Here is a 5,031-nt window from a genome sequence, read left to right as displayed (position 1 = left end):
AACCATCGGAGATTGTGTGGTTCACGAGAGGTAGAGACTCCACCTGATATTTTGTCGTGCCCACTGACAACAATGACATGGATAGTGACATCACTGCTGGACATAATTGCCCTATTTGTAAACTGTTGGGTAGTCCTATTTGGTGGATTGTAACGAGCTATATAGTATGTTGAAAGCAGATGTAACCTCATTCATTTTCACATAGATGCCTCTCCAGTATATTTGATCTTTCGAGCCTACAGTTTGTAATGTATTTCTTTTGTGAAACCTTCACAAACTGTCTATGAACCATATATGCAGTAGTCAGTACATGTTCCCACATGTATTTATTTGTTGTTTAAAGGAATGTTAAAATTATTATGTTCAACTATAATTTAAAATTTCCATTTCTTTCGGCACGGTCAACTTTATATTTGTTGGTGGACACGTGCGTTGCACGTGCATGATTACTAATAAAAATAAAGGAAACAACCCACTTCCTCCCGATAGGTAGGCACACCGCACAAGTCGCCCCCACCTACCTTCGTTCTATCGTGTGATCCCTGATCCAGATTCCTCCTGTTCGTCTCCGTCCTCGCCGCCTCAACTACGCCCCGTGATCTCGATGTCGAGGACTTCCCCATCTCTCCAGCACCTCCCTCCACTCCCACCCAGACCAATCTAGGATACGCCCCCAAACGCCAGCCCTGCGGCATCGACGGAGCGTGACAATGTCGACCGCCCGGCGAGGCGGCGACTTGCCGGACCAGATGGTGCGGAACCTTCTGGAGCAGGAGAGTCTTCATCGGAGGCAAGACCACCTGCAGCTCCTTCATCTCCATCCTCGTAGCCGCCGTCAGCTTGTTCGTGCTTGTCCATCGATTCTGCCAGTACCACATCCTCGCCAAGGACTTCTCCAACCTCAACGCCATGGTAATTTTGTATTCTCTCGCCTCTCTCTTTGCTTGCTGCCAGTTCACTCGATCAGCCTAGGTTGTTGGTATTTGCGAGACAGGCAAACACTCATGCTGGCTATTAAAATGGAGACTTTCAATTTTGGGTGTTTTCGTAGGTATGTGGTACTACTTTGTGATATGTGGCTGGTTGATGAACCCTGTATATTCCCAATCCTTTGGAACAGAGATTCTACTTGCGTTGGTTAGATGCTGGATTTCATCTTATACCTTCCTTGGAAGGTGACAACAGAAGATAAGGTCTGCGACTGGAAAATAAGTATGCTGTTTGGGCATTTTCATTTTAATATGTTCTGCTGATGACCGACTTTGTGTGAAGATTAAGGTGTCTACCTTGTAGAAAAAAATACCAATCATCTAGCAATTTCCTTTAAGTATTATAGTATTCCTGATCCACCGTTGTGGTTGTTGGCTTGCGCCGTTGTGTATGTACACGCTAATGACCGGCTGGCCGCAGCTAATTACTCATTATCCAATATGTTAATGAACTAGGACGAAATTAGATAATCCCAAAGCCAGCAGGCAATAGCCCATGTACGATCGTGGCTGGCTTATTTTGATCGATGAATCGATCAGATCATGACCTGTGTATATGCATGTTCAACACTTTCACCGGCTGGATATAGTAACTTCAGTTCAGATTTGATTGTGGCTGTCATCCTAGAGTGTAGTAGCAGCAGCTGCTAGCAGCCTAACGCTGGAGCACTTGGTGTAGCGCCGCAGCATTGGTCTTCACAACAGTGTGTTTGCTGCGCACCGTCTTCCACGACGCGTTGATCTTCAGAGTCTTTGAACCTGGCGTCACAACTCATGTGAGTCAACCTTAAACTTAAGGTATATCATTACAAATTTATATTGTTGTTAGGACTTTTAAAGATTGCCAGTCAGTGTTTTTGTTCAATCTACTTAAATGTGCTAGCAAGTGCTTGTGAAATGAATCCATCATTCTTTACAGGACAAAAATTTCTTACATATTCATCTTTGGGAGTAGGGGTGCAGAGCGGCGTGCCGTGAAGTCCCAGAAAAGTGCCCAGCTAGTGCAAAATACTCTAACGCACTCTGATCAAGCTAAAACAGAATTTTCTCATTTTGAACTAGAAGTGGGGCGGATCGGGCACCGCCCTGCATCCCTATTTGGGAGAAAGTTCAGGGCATATATAGCGGGCTACTTCTGTAGAAGGAGGTACAACATGAATAATGTTGGATTGTAAAGCTGTAGGTGATTTAAGTGACATCATCTGCAGTGTAATTCAAAAAATCATGTTGAAAAAGATTTTGTATTCACTCAGATTACTATTGTTGTCAATCATATATATGTATTTAAATGAAAATCACTAGAAAACACACTTGTTAACATTTAATACAGCCACCTGATTTAGCTTTGTGCGAATTATTTTCTATCAACTTCAAGTATTTCTGGACATTTTTAAATCTCTGCATTTATATATGCACTGTTTTGGTAACTTCAGATCTGTGTTTGCAATGAAGCATGCTCTATTTGTCGGCGGACATATTTTTTGGGCATTTACCTCCTTCATTATATTCTTTGTAAGGTGTTTATTAACTAATTAACATATGAATGGTCTATTCATAAGGCTCTCTTTTCTCTGTCTATAGAGTTGAGTGCTATGGCTGGGACTGTAAAGAAGTGTTCAAATTATGATAGATCAAAGCCCTTCACAGGTGATGACGTATGTTGGATGATGGAATGATTATTCTGTTCTGGTGCTTGCTTTGACTTGGGTGTTCAGAGAAGTAAAACTTTGAAGTAACGTCTTTAGTGAAGCAACATATTGTATCTGAAGTGAAACTTTCTCTTTGATACGGAGATGCGAGCATCAAACTAACATCCATCTAAAGATAAGGTATGCTCATTTCTCTACTGTTTGGAAATCAACATGCATGGTTGAGCAACAATTTATTATTGATCATTCATTTTGCAATATGAATGCTCATTGTAGTTCCTGCTTAGCTTGGGAAATCTAAACAAGAATGTTTCTCTTGCTACACTCCAAAGTACACCGGCCTAGAATATAAAACAAAAATTGAGGGTGTTGAACTTGGTAATTGATTCTTGGTCGATACAACCACTAAAACAAACCTATTCTACATATAGCAAGATGAACTATCACATAGCCTTCAAGCTTCATATGTTGCTCTTTGTTTGAATTTTACTGCCCTATTACCTTGATTTTATTTTTTGGCACCTTATTTTCCCCATTTCTTTGTTGTTGTAGATTGCCAATATAAATCGATGATGCATGGCTCGGAAGTTGGTTGCAAAATCACGAAGGTGGCTACTTGTTTTAGATTAGGTTATTAGAATGTCATTCAGGTCAATGTTTCAAACATTATGTTTTAGATGGCTGACATGTTGATTGCAAGGTTGAGAATCAGACTACTACTAGATAGTTTCACATACTGTAATCTTTGTATCATGCTCTTTGTAAAGCAACCGAGTTGATTTAATATATGTGACCTTTCTAATTATTATATTTGTGTCTCCTATGCACTATCAACATTAACATAATAATTTAGAATTTTTATATGCAAAATAAATTAATTGTCCAAGCTATGCTTCTAGGAATTATAAGGATATTTTTCTGGGCAGCCACCAACGCATACATAGTGTTGTTAAGCTCTAGCTCTATACGTTGCAGCCTTACAACACATATTCATGCTGCTTACCAACGTATTTATATATGTTGTTGTAGACCTTTGCAACGCCACCAACGACAACGCATATAAATCCGTTGGTGTAGACCTTAGCAACGCTTATATGGACATACGACAACACATCAATGCGTTGCTTAAGGGGGTTCTTGTTGTAGTGACTAGACAATGTATCAAGACCACACACAAGCTCTGGAAATATTCGGAAAGCCCAAACATTTATTTAAATTAAAATGTATCAATTAACCGTTGCCAGCTCAGTTTTAACTAGGTTAGGGGAATTTTAATAAATCAAATAATGTTGGCTTAATCATGATAATTAGTTAATGAATATTTGCAACACGACCAACATTTTTATTTGACAGTTTGAAGAAATAAGAATTTGACTTGTTATTTGAAACTTGAATTTGACTCGGTTTTCATCAAGTGGCAGAATGGCTTTAACAAAACATGATGACATGGCACATTAGGGTGAGCTTACTGTAGCTCAATTTTCCGGGCGTCACAATTCTCCTCCACTACAAGAAATCTCGTCCCGAGATTTAAGAGGTGGGATAAGGGGGGAAAATCTGGTTACGAAATTCTAACGAATCTTCTCGGTCTTGGTTGCTCTCAAGAAGTTGATCCATTATATTGATGTCTTCATTTCTCTGCTTCAGGTCTTCATGATGAATTTGCCATCCTTTCTTCGGGAATTCGTCTTACGAATGCGATAAGAGGGAAAAAAACTCTAGAAGAACACATCTCCATAAAGGTGGGCATCTGACGGTGAACTTGGGGAAGAAGGCATGGATTATTTCTCGAGTTATAACTCAGGGAACTCATTGAGAGCAATATGCGATGGTAGAAAAGTTTCGAACGGGCAGGCAATCATTCGATGCCTAATCAGAAGGTGAAAAAGGGGGTTCAGAGCAAAAGGGAAAAAATGTGTTGGATACTAGAATAGATCATCTCTAGAAGGTGGCTCGTGATTTTCATACGAAGCCAAGTGTGAGGAATAACTTTAGAAACATTGATGTACAAGAGGTCGGGTTTCGATCATGGGACCTGTGGGTTATGGGCCCACCATGTGGGTTAAAAGTAGGAAGAGCGATGACATCTTGCACAAACATGTACGCAAGACATGTCAGAAGATAGCCTGTCGATTATGTCAACAACAACATTGGTACCAAGGGCGAGGAACGAATAGAACCGTTTTCCTGCTCGTTGAACGAGGCGGACCAATAGGCAAAGTTCTCGTCCATCGGCGGTTACCGGAAAATCATCGACAATAGAAACAAGGTCTCACTGACAGAGTTGTACACCGAGGGGTTTACATAAGCAGTGAATTATTACTGCTTAGATCATATAGATCACAAGAAAGGTTAAACCAAACGACGGAAAGGTGAATATGGTTATCAGATTA

General features: G+C 40.4%; 1 long non-coding RNA gene across 7 annotated transcripts; it reads left to right on the top strand.

The window, feature by feature from the left end:
* Window positions 1-489: 489 nt before the first annotated feature.
* Window positions 490-4,801, top strand: LOC125544916 (uncharacterized). Of its 7 annotated transcripts, none has more exons than XR_015619317.1 (5): window positions 490-1,765; window positions 1,909-2,136; window positions 2,571-2,818; window positions 3,191-4,175; window positions 4,286-4,801. It is a non-coding gene; the product is annotated as an uncharacterized LOC125544916 (long non-coding RNA). The 7 variants fall into 7 exon arrangements; XR_015619318.1 differs by having other exon boundaries at window positions 1,945-2,136; window positions 4,286-4,800; XR_015619316.1 differs by lacking the exon at window positions 1,909-2,136 and having other exon boundaries at window positions 490-912; window positions 995-1,765; window positions 4,286-4,787.
* The last annotated feature ends 230 nt before the right edge of the window (window positions 4,802-5,031 follow it).

This window comes from Triticum urartu, chromosome 3A (genome assembly GCF_056163025.1).
Source record: "Triticum urartu cultivar PI428250 chromosome 3A, HENAU_Tu73, whole genome shotgun sequence".
NCBI lineage: Eukaryota > Viridiplantae > Streptophyta > Magnoliopsida > Poales > Poaceae > Triticum > Triticum urartu.
Note: the sequence above shows the minus strand (reverse complement) of the source record. Positions and strands in the feature narration are given on the sequence as shown.